This window comes from Mesoplodon mirus (assembly GCF_964341445.2).
Source record: "Mesoplodon mirus genome assembly, chromosome: 12".
Taxonomy (NCBI): domain Eukaryota; kingdom Metazoa; phylum Chordata; class Mammalia; order Artiodactyla; family Ziphiidae; genus Mesoplodon; species Mesoplodon mirus.
In genome coordinates this window covers 62,091,593-62,107,964 of record NC_138988.1, presented here as the reverse complement: position 1 = coordinate 62,107,964, position 16,372 = coordinate 62,091,593, and positions in this window count along the sequence as shown.

The window sequence follows — 16,372 nt, the reverse complement described above, 5'->3', positions numbered from 1 at the left end:
GTAATGTAATAACTGTATACACAAGGGAAAGGAGGCTTAATAATATTTAAGGTTTACTATAACAAAGAGGTGCTCTGTAAATATTAATTGTAATATTAGCTGTATTTGTCTTTAGATCAGATAAGCTGCTTTTCATTAAAGAGAGAAATGATTACTCCATTTTAATATTATATTTAATGCTTTAAAATAGCAACAACTTATTGATTTGTTTTTCTATGCCCAGTACTTTACATAAAATCTTTGCACTTTTCCCCCTATTACATCAGTTAATTCATTCTTATTGTAATAATTCTGGAAATTTCTTGAAAGTATAGTGAAGACCACAAAAATCACCAATAACTCCATCACTCAAAGAGACTCATGATAAAAATTTTGGTATAGCTCTTTCAGGTACTTTTTCCATGCATAGTCTACACATATATTGGCAATTTAAATGAAATTAGTAACACAGTGTACTGTATTCTATTATTTTTCATTGAATCAATTAATCATTTTTTCATTAATTTACTAAGTATGTTTTGAAAATCCTCATGGGTTTAAATATTCTGCCACATTTTTAGTGGCTGCATGGTGTACTATTTTCCAGAGGCATGGTAATCTGTTCAATCAGGTACTGTTGGTCTTCTCTGGTGATCACACTTTGAGTCACTATGAACAATGCTGGGTGATTTTCTGAAATTGGAATTGCTCTGTTAAGTGTGTACATATTTTAAAGATAATAGAATGTGTTTCCAAAAAGCTTTCCAAGAAGGTTGGGTCAAGTTAAATTGCATGAAATTGTCTATGAAAGTATCAATTTCCCAGTAGTCTAGTAAATATTGTCAATAAAAAGTATTTCCATTACTCTTAATTCATAATTTTATGCTTAAAAGCAGGGTTGATTATTTTTCATGTTTAGTACACTTAATTTTTTCTGTTAGTGACTTACTTGTTTATATGTTTTACCCATTTTAATTGAATTCATCTTTTTCACAGTACTGTGAGAAATCTCCTGATGTATTAAGTATCATATTAAGCCCTCTAGCACTCTTATATATGGGTTTAATGTTTTCAGTTTATTTGCTTTTAGCTCTTGATTTTTAAACCATTTTGAGGTTACTTTTGAGTATGGTGTTAGGGAGTGTTCTAATTTCATTCTTTTACATGTCCAGTTTTCCCAGTGCCACTTATTGAAGAGACTGTCTTTTCTCCATTGTTTATCCTTGCCTCCTTTGTCATAGATTAGTTGACCATAGGTACATGGTTTATCTCTGGGCTTTCTATCCTGTTCCATTGATGTATGTTTCTGTTTTTTGTCCCAGTACCATATTGTCTTGATTACTGTAGCTTTGTAGTATAGTCTGAAGTCAGGGAGTCTGATTCCTCCAGCTCCGTTTTATTCCTTCAAGGTTGCTTTGGCTATTCAGGGTCTGTTTTTGTCTCCATACAAATTTTAAGATTTTTTAGTTCTAGTTCTATAAAAAATGCCATTGGTAATTTGATAGGGATTGCATTGACACTCCCTTCTGGCTTGTAGAGTTTCTGCTGAGAAATCAGCTGTTAACCTTATGGGAGTTCCCTTGTATGTTATTTATCATTTTTCCCTTATTGCTTTTAATATTTTTTCCTTGTCTTTAATTTTTGTCAGTTTGATTACTATGTGTCTCAGCATGTTTCTCCTTGGGTTTATCCTGCCTGGGATTCTCTGTGCTTCCTGGACTTGGGTGGCTATTTCCTTTCCCATGTTAGGGCAGCTTTTGACTATAATCTCTTCAAATATTTTCTCGGGTCCTTTCTCTCTTCTCCTTCTGGGACCCCATAACGCAAATGTTGGTGCATTTAATGTTGTCCCAGAGGTCTCTTAAGTTGTCTTCATTTCTTTTCATTCTTTTTTATTTATTCTGTTGTGAAGCAGTAAATTCCACCATCTGTCTTCCCGGTCACTTATCCATTCTTCTGCCTCAGTTATTCTGCTATTGATTCCTTCTAGTGTATTTTTCATTTCAGTTATTGTATTCTTCATCCCTGTTTGTTCTTTAATTCTTCTAGGTGTTTGTTCTTAATTCTTCTAGGTCTTTGTTAAACATTTCTTGCATCTCTTCAATCTTTGCCTCCATTCTTTTTCCAAGGTCCTAGATCATCTTCACTATCTTTATTCTGATTCTTTTTCTGGAAGATTGCCTATGTCCACTTCATTTAGTTGTTTTTCTGGGGTTTTATCTTGTTCCTTCATCTGGTACATAGTCCTATGCCTTTCATTCTGTCTATCTTTCTGTGAATGTGGTTTTTGTTCCACAGGCTGCAGGATTGTAGTTCTTATTGCTTCTGCTGTCTGTCCTCTGGTGGATGAGGATATCTAAGATGTTAGTGCCATGCTTCCTGATGGGAGGGACTGGTGGTGGGTAGAGCTGGTTGTTGCTCTGGTGGGCAGAACTCAGTAAAACTTTAATCTGCTTGTCTGCTGATGGGTGGGGCTGAGTTCCATCCCTGTTGGTTGTTTGGCCTGAGGTGACCCAGCATTGGAGCCTACAGGCTCTTTGGTGGAGCTAATGGTGGACTCTGGGAGAGGGCTCATGCCAAGGAGGACCTCCCAGAACTTCTGCTGCCAGTGTCCTTGTCCCCGTGGTGAGCCACAGCTGCCCTCTGCCTCATCAGGAGACCCTCCAACACTAGCAGCTAGGTCTGGTTCAGTCTCCTATGGGGTCACTGCTCCTTCCCCCTGGCTCCTGATGTGCACACTACTTTGTGTGTGCCCTCCAAGAATGGAGTCTCTGTTTTCCCCAGTCCTGTCAAGGTGCTGCAATCAAATCCTGCTACCCTTCAAAGTCTGACTCTCTAGGAATTCCTCCTCCCATTGCCAGACCCCCAGGTTGAGCCCCAGGTTCTGAGCCTGATGTGGGGCTCAGAACCTTCACTCCAGTGGGTGGACTTCTGTGGTATAATTGTTCTCCAGTTTGTGAGTCACCAACCCAGTAATTGTGGGATTTGATTTTATTGTGATTGCGCCCCTCCTACCATCTCATTGTGGCTTCTGCTTTGTCTTTGGATGTGGGGTATCTTTTTTGTGAGTTCCAGTGTCTTCCTATCAATGATTGTTCAGCAGTTAGTTGTGATTCCAGTGCTCTCACAAGAGGGAGTGAGCACATGTCCTTCTACTCCACCATCTTAAACCAATCTCCCCTTATGTTGGCTCTTGATTTTTAAATATACAAGTTAATTTTTGTAAGTAAAGTCTATCAACCTCTTTTGTTAAGCTTTCTGCTTCTGTGTCTATGCTTAAAAAGTCTTCCTTATCAGGAGATCAAAATAATAGAAATTAACACTTTCTTTTAGTACTTTTTGATTTCATTTTTGTACACTTTACTTTTTAATATATTGGAAATTGATTTTAGTGTGGGTGGTAGAATATGTTCTGAGTTCACAGTAGGGGACTGAAGAATACATTTCTGTTGACATCATATGTGAATGTCAGCAGGACTAAGTACAGACTGCCTGGGTTCAATTTTTTTCACTCAAAATTCTGTAGATGCTGCTCCATTATGTCTTACTCTTTAATGAAGATAGCTCGATGTTCCTTCTTTTTTTTTTTAACATGAAATCTACTTCCTCATTGGATATATATGAATCGTTATTTATTTTTAAAGTTGAAAAATTTACCAAGATGTCTTCAGATGCTGGCCTATTTTCATTATTTTTGCTTTAATTATGATAAGTTCTTTTTCTTTTTCTTTTTTTTTTTGTGGTACATGGGCCTCTCACTGTTGTAGCCTCTCCCACTGCAGAGCACAGGCTCCAGACACACAGGCCCAGCAGCCATGGCTCATGGGCCTAGCTGCTCCGCAGCATGTGGGATCCCCCTGGACCGAGGCATGAACCCATGTTCCCTGCATTGTCAGGTGGACTCTCAACCACTGTGCCACCAGGGAAGCCCCTGATAAGTTCTTTTTAATATGTAGATTCATATATATTTTCTAGGTTCAGGAAAGTTTTCTTGTATTACAAATTTTTGGTTCCATTTGTTCTTTTCCCCTCCAACTACATGTAATGGTGAATCACTTTCCTACATATCTACTACTTTCTCTTATGGTTTTTATCTCTTAATTATTATTTCTGAATTACAGGTAAAATTCTAAAGTTTTTTCCAATTAGATTTTCTGCTCTGTTTATTCTGATCTCCAGTACTTCTAGGACCTTCAATTTAAATTCAGTGACTATGGTTTTATGTCTTTAAAATCTTTCTTTAACGTATCCAGCTACTTTACCTCTCAGCAAGATGGCCTTGCAGTTTAGACTGTTTTCTTTTCAGTTCATCTTTCGTCTCCTCCCTTTTTACATGCATTTACATTTAAAATAATTGAGGACATAAATACAACACATACCTCTGTTTCCAGTGACATGCTTACCCTTTTATGCTACCAAATATTTTTATTTGTTCCCCTTTTTTTCCCTTTTCTTTAAGAAGGAGTGATACTATTTACAATAGTCAGGACATGGGAGTAACTTAAGTGTCCATCAACAGATGAATGGATAAAGAAAATGTGGCACAGGGCTTCCCTTGTGACGCAGTGGTTGAGAGTCCGCCTGCCAATGCAGGGGACATGGGTTTGTGCTCCAGTCTGGGATGATCCCACATGCCACGGAGCAGCTGGGCCCATGAGCCATGGCCGCTGAGCCTGTGTGTCCAGAGCCTGTGCTCCACAACGGGAGAGGCCACAACAGTGAGACACCCGCATACTGCAAAAAAAAAAAAAAAAAAAAGAAAAAAAAAGAAAATGTGGCACATATATACAATGGAATATTACTCAGCCATAAAAAGAAATGAAATTGAGTTATTTGTAATGAGGTGGATGGACCTAGAGTCTGTCATACAGAGTGCAGTAAGTCAGAAAGAGAAAAACAAATACCGTATGCTAATACATATATGGAATCAAAAAAAAAAAAAGGTTCTGAAGAACCTACGGGCAGGACAGGAATAAAGACACAGACATAGAGAATGGACCTGAGGACACGGGGAGGGGGAAGTGTAAGCTGGGATGAAGTGAAAGAGTGGTATGGACATATATACACTACCAAATGTAAAATAGATAGCTAGTGGGAAGAAGCCACATAGCTAGGGAGATCAGCTCAGTGCTTTGTGTCCACCTAGAGGGGTGGGATATGGCGGGTAGGAGGGAGGCTCAAGAGGGAGGGGTATGGGGATATATGTATATGTATAGATGATTCACTTTGTTATGTAGCAGAAACTAACACACCATTGTAAAGCAATTATACTCCAATAAAGATGTTAAAAAAAAAGGAGCGATATATCTAGGGCCAACATGTACTCCAAATGGTCAGTGTGAATACAATATGTATACCAGAGAGACCTCCAGTTCAGACCAAGGAAGAGATGCCCCTGAGCTATGTACATCTCAGAGAACATGGAGAAGCTCAGGTTTGTCTCTTTCATTGACCATCCATCTTGGCATATCCTGGAATGGGATCACTAATCTCAGATTCTTCAAAGGCCAATGGTTCAGTCTGTACAACCCCAAGGCTGGATTGATTAGATTATACAAATATTGTCATAAGTCCTTGAATCTGGTATAAACCCAGCAGCATCATGCCACATGTTTTAGAAAAGGGTATACAGTTTACCTGTGAACAACACAGGCTTGAACTGCATGGGTTTACTTAATATGGATTTTTAAAATAAATACGCACCATGGTACCACATGGCAGATCTGTGGGTGTTTGAATCCTAGGATGCAGAAACAGGATATGGAGGGCTGACTGTAAAGTCATGCTCAGATTTTTGAGACTGCATGCATGTTGGTGGACCTAATCCCTGCATTGTTCAAGGGTCAACTGTACTTGCACATTTGAGACCTAACTTCTAAGTTTTAATGAGACTACTTAGCACTTTCAGTGACTTACTATGGTCTTTCAATTTAATTATTATATTGTTATATTTTGTTATTATATAATAACATATTATATAATATTGTTATATAAATTATATTATATATTTTTGTTATATTATTGTCATATTGTATGGTTATATTATACAATGAATCATTTATATTATATTATTGTTAGATTATACTATATATATTGTTATATATCCCCCTTTCTATTGTTTCCTCTGCTTCTCATCTTCCCCTGTCTTGAAGTACTGTTCTGATTTGGGTTTGATTTACCTCATATTATAAGGTGAGGAGGTTGTAAGATTTTTTTTCTTCATTCTTGACAATCAGTAATTTTACCACAGTGTGCTTAAGTATATGTCAAATATTTTTGGAATTTGGTGAGCCTTCTTAATTAGGGGACTCAAGTTTGTCTTCAGCTCAGAGAAATTTTGTCTATTTCTATGTCATTATCACATTTCATTTTCCCGCTCTGAGCCACCTATTTTTGTGATCTGCACTTGAAGTCCCTTGTCTTTTCCCTGAAGATATTTAGATATTTGTCTTTTTGGGATCTGCATTAGTGGCCCAAGAGATTAAAAAAAAAAGTCCATCCTTTTCTTAAACTCATTTCCTGAATTTTTAATTTGAAAGTGATGTTGTTTATTGTTTTCATGCTGAATTTCAATCTTCTATGTCTGCTTATTGTTTTTGGTTCTATAGCCATCTCTTCCTCTGGGGTTCTGCTTGACAAGGTTACAGTGGGCCTGTTCAGTTTCTCTGGTTGCTGGCAATGGGTGGGATGGGGAGAGGAAGGAGGAGATACTCTGCTGGGAGATGCAATTAGTAGTTGCATTGGCCTCAAGAGGGGAGGAAAACAGCAGCTCCCACCTTCAGAGAATTTCACATAGTCCTAGCATTGGACATCTCTGTCTGTAATTGGTAACATAAGGCTTGTAGATTTTATGTTAGAAATCATGGGCTACTTCTTAATCATAAAAATTCTGTATTATTTTCAAGACAACAACAACAAAGTAGATCAATTTAACCTCTTGACATTTTTCTTCTCCTCTTTACTAGGGCTGTTTTGCAGGATCTTTTCACCCAAAATTTATTTGGAATAATGTAAGAATTTAATAACATTACATACATACTCTGACAGGTTGTATTTTTGGCAGTAAAGGTTTATAGCATAATTCTAAACAACATGCTGTTGTCCAAATATTAATGATGTGTTAAGAAAAATACACATTTTACTTAAAATTACTTTTTATTGTCTTAATTTCTACATTTTATTCTGTTCTTTCTGTTCCATGGCTGAGTGTCAGAGCAGTAACTATTCCCTGAAAAGGGAGCAGGCTTCTTCTAAAGGCATTTCCATAGCACCTGCATACGTCAGCCAGGAAAGGCTCCTGAGAGAGCAGTAAATTAGCACCCTGAGCTCTGTCCGCCTCTCATTACACTTTCCTTCCTGAGCATGATGAGGCTATATTTATTCCTCAAAACAGGCCTTCCATGGGAATGTTTTAAAAAGTATATTTTGGGGGCATTTCAGGAACTTCAGGACCATGTTTCACTTCTTGTACATAAAAGTATATGTCTGTGTGAGCATTTTGACTACTTGGTGCACAATTACGTATAATCTTCAAATACAGGTCCTTTTTCTCCTCTCATTCCTTCCTTTCTGCTGCTTCCTGATATCTGTTCAATGTCAATTCAGTGTACATTCATTGAGTAACCTGACACATAGTAAATGAACACTGTAGGTGTTGGGATACATAAATAAGTATAGCATGGTTCCTGGGTGCACACATAATTTGTAACCACACAGCAGGTAATTCCTGTTGAAATATTTAGTATGCTTATCAGGTCACAATACGTTTTAGAAAAAACAAATAGAAATCTAACATTTATTAAGCCTTTATCGAGGTAGCATGGTTTTACATTTGGACCACATGTAGGTAAATTATATAGAACTCTGGACAGGTGAGGAAATGGGAATTATTCTCTTTTATTTTATCCTTTAATCCTGACCCAGCCACAAAAATCAGTTGTCTATTTCCTGGACAGGTTAAAAACTATCCTAAGGCCCTAAAAATAGTCATCAGCTTTGTTACATAAAATTATATCTGACTTACAAAAATTGTAGACTAATGGAAAGCATATTATGGTGGGAAAGAAATGTACGAATTTAGGACCTTGGTTTATTGAACCCAGTAATAGCTCAAAATTTATTTCAATGATATGATGTAAAATACATCTCAAACTTTAATTCAATGGATGGACTTCCTGGTTGCCCAGTGGTGAAGAATCCGCCTGCCAGTGCAGGGGACCGTTTCGAGCCCTGGTCCGGGAAGATCCCACATGCCACGGAGCAACTAAGCCCATGTGCCACAACTACACAGCCTGCGCTCTAGAGCCCGTGAACCAAAACTACTGAGCCTGAGTGCCACAACTACTGAAGCCTGTGTGCCTAGAGCCCATGCTCTGCAGCAAGGGAAGCCACCCAATGAGAAGCCCACAAACTGCAATGAAGAGTAGCTCCTGCTCGCTGCAACTAGAGAAAAAAGCCCACACGCAGCAACAAAGACCCAAGACAGCCAAAAATAAAAATAAAAATAAATAAATAAATAAATAAATAAACTTTAATTCAATGGAAGGAAAATCTGTTTTTTGAATTATTTTAATCACAAGAAAACTTTCAAGAAATGTATCATCTTTTGTAGAAATCAGTACATAAACTATAATTTGGTTTTATCTAAAAAGATACAAATGGATGATATTTGAGTTTAATATATATGTTCATATGTTTGTAGGAAAAGCTTAGTTTCAGAATCACTAACATGTGTAATAGATTTTCTAGACATACACTCATTTGAAGGATTCACTTGTAATCTAAAATAATATATAACTGAAGGAGTTAAGTAATTTTAGAAGCAATAATTTGAGCAATCTTTGTTAAAAGTGACATTATTCAGCCTTGATGAAGCAAAGTAGATAATGAGTCAAAGGAGAGCCATATTTAGATATAAAACATTTTTCAGGGGAATCGTTTATAAGCTAAGGTAAATATTTTTGAAGATTCTTATACTGTCAAAGTGACAAAGAGAGCTGGAGCCCCTTACACAAGACATCTGGTTAGAGACACATGTGTCAGGGGCCTATTCTGAGGGCGTCTGTGCTGACAGAGGGCTGAGGCAGAGCCAGACCAGCAGGAAGACCCTGGCCTTTTGGGGCTTGTATCTAACTAACATATCTGATCATAAACCCCAAGATTCTTCATTCTGTATGAAAAGCTCATAGCAGGAGAGGCAGGAAGTGTATGTGAGCCTTTTATAGGGACAGAATCACATGAACCTCTGTGTGTGTGTGTTTACGTGTGTCTGTGTTTGTCCGTGTGTGTGTTTGTGTGTCTGTGTGTGTTTGTGTGTGTGTGTGTCTATGTGTGTCCGTGTGCGTGTGTGTCTGTGTGTTTGTGTGTGAGTGTGTTTTTGTGTGTATTTGGGTATGTCTGTGTGTGTTATGTGTCTGTGTGTTTATGTGTGTGTGAGTGTGTCTGTATGTGTTTGTGTGTCTGTGTCTGTGTTTGTGTGTGTGAGTGTGTTTGTGTGCCTGTGTGTGTGTCCATGTGTGTGTAGAGGAGGGTGTCTCAGATTGAGGGTGGTTACAACATGAAGCCCCTGTCATGGTGTGTCCTGGGTGAGCAGCTGTAGCTCAGGGAACAGGAAGTGGGGAGTCTTCCCCAGTGCTCTCAGGCAGCAGCCAGTCCATAGGTTGAAGGAGACCTGACTCCCTGGGGAGGTAAATGGTTTGCACTTGTGGTTGAGGCCAATGATGTCACAGTTTGCCTAGGTCAGTCCATTTGAGTTAAAGACAACTGATTGGATTGGAACTGGATAGTTGGTCATTTGCAAAACATTTTACTTTTAGTATTTATCTTAGAAATTTATTTTAAATTTAATCAGTATGATTTTTCCAAGCTTATGTATATAAATGGCATAATCTCAGCCAAAATTACTTCAGATTTGTGAAAATAACTTTGACTTAGTTAAATAGGGGAAAAATAATATGCAGTAATGTATATTGTTAGAGTTCTTTAAAAGAAATCTCACAAACTATCCATAATAAAACATTTTCAGAATTTGGGCATTAAGCCATTTATCTGAAATCTTCCTTCATAAATTATGTTTTGGCCTAAAGAATGAAATGATTTATCTCAACTTAAAGCCAAATAATTGAGCCATATTTGACTTAAACCAACTATATATTGTTCCTATTATCTAGGAATTGAGAGTGATTAAAATATTTGAATCAGAAAAGTGTAGTGTTTTGCATATTAAGTTGATGAATGGCAGCCAAGTACTTGTCTCTCTGTCTTTCTTTTTTCCTTTTTCTTTTTCTCCCTTCCTTGGTTCTTTGTTAATGGGCCAAGTCATGCCTTCCTCATAGATCTAGAGAGTTGTTTGCCTTTGAACAAGAACATACAGGCATACATACATACATACATACATACATCAGGCATTTCCTTTCTTAGATATTACAATACAGAGTCCCAATATTTTCCGAGTCAATTTTAAGGTTTATGGCTCTGAAAATTGCAAGTTAAAAAGCACGTTAGCCATTATTCCTGAAATGCACCAGAAATTATGAACCAGTTCAAAACAGATTGTTGATGTTCTAATGTCACCAAAGTGCAACAGAAGTCTTTTGCAATGGAGATTTTTGTTTATGACTATATCCTTGCCCTATATCCCTTTTCTGCAATATCATTGTTTTTTCCTTTTTAAGAACTTATTAAAAATATTCCCTAAGGATATAATGTTGTCTGCTCCTCAGAGCAGGTTAACAAAAATGGAAAATTTTATTTTCTATGTCTGAGCATTGTCCATAGCAATTTAGGAACAAGTTCAGTATCTGGGTCTCCCCATTACAAAAAATAGACATTTAATTATTATTTATCATCAAAGATACTTAATTATCAGTAGGAAAGATATGATGTATTTAGCGATTTTCAGAGCAAAGCAATGTGAACATAACATCACTGTAACAACATGCAGGTGTAAACACTAAGAAATTACCTTTAGTGTGAGGTTCGTCTCTCCACTCTCTCTTCTGACTTTGCTCAGCATGCGTGGGTAACCTAGATAGAGATGCGGAGATGCACATTGATTTGAGTGAGGGAAAATTAATTTTGACTTTTGTGTTCTGCATAAAAGGAATTGCAGATACTTTGTAGATGAAAGGTTTTATTCATCCAAGATTCCTTTGAACTCATATCATTTTTTGGCCAAAATTATTTAGAAGTTTGTGTATGGGGGAAAAAAACCCAGTCACACTGTAACTGGAAAGTATCATTGTCAATAGGACTTAAAGGACAGAAAAATGGATAACACGTAAGTCTGAAAGTGGAAATAAAGTGCTTGCTTTGAATGAATAGTTATCACTGGCTTAATTGTGTGTTTCATTACATGCAGTGATGGGCTTTTGGTTCATTATCATGTCTGTGAGTTCTCTTATTTGAATCTTCACACAAATGAAAAACTTCTGAGTAAACGAATGCATCTTTTAAAGGAGAATTTATGTTGGACATTGAACACCATAAACAATTGTTTAGCTTATAAATATATGAAAATACAGCTATTGTAATAATGCTTTTTCCTCTTGTTTTTGATCTCCCACTTGCTTTCATATTTTAGCCCTTCAGAGCGAAGACCCCAGTGATTACCTCTACTTTCCAAAGTCTCCCATCATTCTGTTCTATCTTCTTCTGTTATCTGGAAGGTATTTAACTCCAGTTTTCACAGTCAATTATTAATGAATGTTTCATTTTATCTGTAGTATTACTTTGCCAACAAATATGAAGTTAATTACCTGGCAGTTTTTTAAAGGATAAAATTGAAAGAAATGGCTTTTGAGGTTAAATTGTCCTGCAGACCCACTTTTGCCATTACAGGATAACAACAGATCCCTTTGATGACTAAGCCAAGCAGGTCAGCTCCTCCCTATTGTTCAAATGGTTGATAAACTATTCACAAAACCGAAGTCTGGTGAGTCTGGAACTTAGGGCTTTGCAATTTGGATGGGCATTTGATTCTGTCCTTTGTAGATTGTTCGTGTTCTTTGAACCTGGTTGAAAGGAAATGTTTATATTTTGACCTGCTGAACTCCTCACATTTAAAAGAGAATAAGTGGCTTCCACAAATCAAAGCACCCCAGGTACCACAGGGTACCTGGTAAACAATGGCTGAGAGACCCTGGCCACAGGTATATCACAGGCTGTATTGTTATTGCAGCTGAGTGGTGAAGAATGAAGTTCAGGAAGGTTACTGTGCTTATAGGCTAAGGTCTCATTTAAAAATTCTCCTCCATGAAAATACTGAGGCAATAGCTTTAAGGTGTTTAATTAGGAGCTTTCCATGGGATGTTGGGGAGAGTACAACGCCATCACCATCACAGGGTGGCCAGGTTTAGTGAATAGAAATACATCATGCCCAGTTAAATGTGAATTTCAGAACCCAAGTATGTGCCATGTGCTTTGTATCTGCTCTGGAAATCCTACATTGGGTTCTCTTTATTTAAGATCTCACATGGAAGTTACACCTGTCACAGATAGTAAGGGGATAATTCATGAACATGAATGAAAGTCAAATTGATATTATTATTATTATTATTTTTAACATCTTTATTGGAGTATAATTGTTTTACAATGGTGTGTTAGTTTCTGCTTTATAACAAAGTGAATCAGTTATACATATACATATGTTTTCATATCTCTTCCCTCTTGCATCTCCCTCCATCCCACCCTCCCTATCCCATCCCTCTAGGTGGTCACAAACCACCGAGCTGATCTCCCTGTGCTATGCGGCTGCTTCCCACTAGCTATCTATTTTATGTTTGGTAGTGTATATATGTCCATGCCACTCTCTCACTCTGCTAACATTCTGTTACCAAGGCTGTCATCCTAGAATCATGCCCCCACTCCTCCCTCAAATGGAAACCAATTACTCTTATCTACATTCCAGGAGGAAGCTGCAAAGAGAAAAACAAGAACTGGTTAGAACCAATGAGGCCCAAGATGGTGGAAGAGTTGACTTCCAGTGGACCTTGGGCCTCATTACATGTTCATTGTAATACATTAGCTAAATAACACACTTACTAGTACCAGACAGTTGATGATTGCCATGACAATGATCAGAAAACCTCACACAAGGACTGGAAAGGAGAGTTGCCTCTGTTCCTGGTCCAAACCACACTCTTATTCTCAGATAACTCATGAGTATCCCTCCCACTCTTTCCAATTCCCTCCCTTTTACATTGATCTTCCTATATATTTGGTGTCTCCACACAAATTGGGTTGAGAAGTTTATTTGTGAACTAGGTTCCCACTTCTCCATTCTTTGGCCATTGAATGAAACTTGTGCTGTTCCAGTCTCAGCATCCAAGCAGAAAAAGAAGTTCCCTGGCTGAGACAAAGGGTCTTGGTCTGGGCTAGGACCCTGGTGTGGGTCCAGGCATCCAGTTTGGTAATGATTCCATTTAATTTAGTTTGGGGAAGTTTTGAGAGTTTTTCTAAATATTTCAGACCTGAGTGCCTACCAATTAGATTCTTACCTGGAAAACTAATAAAACTCACTGAGGTGTGATCAAGACAACCTTTACATTTCCCTTCAGCCTGGCTAAACTTCAGAGAGGCTTCTTTGTGACTCCACGATTCTGATACTGACCCAAGTTTGAGGACCACTTTAGATTTAGCAATATTTTACAGAATATCACGGCCATCTTGAAATCTATTTGTAGTTAAAGTACAATTTGTAGTGCTCTGAGATATGTCATTCCCTTTCTCCAATGGCATCTTTTTAAATGCAAAGAAAACAAATTGTCATTGCTTACTTTGCTCTTTTCTCCAGCTCAATCTAGTCATGATTCTCAGTCTTTTAACCAACTTTACCTGGTTCCTGAGGAACATAGCCTGTGTCCCTCAGTGAGCAGTCACTCTGAGGAGGCAAAAATTGGGGTGGGGTTGAGGAGGGTGTGGAGGGTGTTAAAGCCCCCCTGCTTCCTCCAGCCCACTCCCTCACAGAGAAAAGCTTGCTCACATCATTCTTGGGTGGTCCCTTGGTTTGTCTGTGTGGGTTGCTAAGCAAGGAGATAACATCCTACTCTTTTATTTTTTAAAAATATTTTATTTATTTATTTATTATTAAAAAAATTCTTTTTTGGCTGCGTCAGGTCTTCACTGTGACACGCAGGATCTTTTTGTTGCGGCGCATGGGCTCTTCGTTGCGGTGCATGGTCTTCTCTCTAGTTGTGGCATGCAGGCTCCAGAGTGGGTGGGCTCTGTAGCTGTGGCATGTGGGTTCCAGAGCTCATGGGTTCTGTAGTTTGAGGCATGCTGGCTCTCTCGTTGAGGCACATGGGTTTAGTTGCCCAGCGGCATATGGGATCTTAGTTCCCTGACCAGGGATGGAACCCGTGTCCAATGCACTAGAAGACAGATTCTTTACCACTGGACCACCAGGGAAGTCCCTCACCTTTCTTTTTTTCCCAGCACAATGTATGGCAATAAATAAAAGCTTAATAAAATATTCTTTTCTTTCTCTAGCCTTTTGCAGGATTTTTCTCACCTTCTCAGTGTGTAACCTAACCAATCTTTCTTTTATGCCTGGTATGATATAAAATTAATTTAATTTTGCATGTGAAATTTTTCTGCAGACTTGGTTTATTGATGGGGCAAAGAGAGTATTCCAAATTAGAATAGGAAGGAGATTAGTAACTTTGTCTTTTCTTTTTCTAGCAAAATAATTGCCAATTCTAAATGACTTAATGTATTTAAAAATATCATTCATCAAATCTAATTATTTCCAGTCAAGGAAACAAACTCAGAATACCACAACTACCCCAGGTTATACAGCCAAGTGGTGCTAAAGTTAGGACACATAGCCTGCCTCCTGATAATTCAGTCCTAATTTATCTATTCGTTGAACAGTTACTTAGAGCCTACCATGTGCTGTGCACAATACTAGGTATTAGATATACAAAACCAAATATTATGTGGTTTCTATACATTATAGTTTAGATGAGGAGACATAAGAAAACAAACTAATGCAATAGTATTTGATAAATACTTTGACAAGATAAGAGCAAATGTTTCTACTCCACTTCTAATTACTGGTCTTTCTCAGAGACTTTATATTAATATTTTGCTTTTAAAAAACAAATGTTAATATTCATAATTATCAAAATTTGGAAGAAACTCAACCATGATGTCCTTCAGTAGGTGAATGAATAAACAAACTGTGGTATATCCCCAAAATGGAATATTATTCAGTGCACAAAAGAAATGATTATTGAGCCATTAAAAGACAACTAGGAAACTTAAGTATATATGACTAAGTGAAAGAAGCCAAACTGGAGAGGCTACACATTACATGATTCCAACTATATGACAATGGAAAAGGCAAAACTATGGAGACAGTAAAAAGATCCATGGTTGCTAGGAGTTGGATGGCAAGGGATGAATAGGTGTGGAGCACAGAGGATTTTTAGGCCAGAGAAAATATTCTGTATGATACTATAATGATGTACAAAGTCATTAAATTTTGTCCAAACCCATAGAATGTACAACCCTAATGTAAACTATGGACTCTAGGTGATGGTGAAGTATCCATGTAAGTTTATCAGTTGTAAAAATTGTACTATCTGGTGGGGGATGCTGATAATGGGGGATGGTATTCATTTGTTGGGACAGAGGTTTATGGGAAATCTGTGTACCTTCCTCTCAACTTTGTTGTGAACCTAAATTTGCTCTAAAAAATAAGTCTATTAAAAAAACAAATCTTAAGCAAGACTTTTGCTTTTGGTTAACTTTTACTCCAAATCACTATTTTAAAAGAGCTTCATTGTTCCTGAGTATGAGCTCCTGACAAGTTGTGTCTGGCTTCTTGGCAGCTCAAGCTTTCTGCTGCTGCTCTTTGTACAGATCCACCTGGTCTGATGTAGGTGGCCTGAAGTTTGAAAACCAGCAGTGTCCCTTGGCGTGGTACAGTGGGACCATAAAAATGATCATGCAAGCTGAACTACTTACAAAGCAACCATGATAGATCACATGGATTCTAACATTCTGGGTAAAGACTACTGAATGGATTTGGAGTAAGATGGGAAAATGGGGAGGTAAAAGGGAAAGAATATTCACAAATTATCCTACATCCACTGTACTAGAGGAGGGTTTCTCAAAATCCATACTAATGACATTTTGGTTGAATAATTCTTAAGAGCTGTCCTGTGCATTGCAACATCCCTGGCCTTTACCCACTACATGCTAGTAGAATTCTCCAATTTGAGAAACAAAAATGTCCCCTGGTGAGGAAAAATCACCCCGTATTGACAACTACTGTGTTAGAAGAAATATTTAGATGAGCCTCACAGAGCTGAAATCGTAAAGAATCATTATATTTAGAAGCATAATTTAGGTCTTATTAGAATATTCTATATATTAAGGGCTATACTTT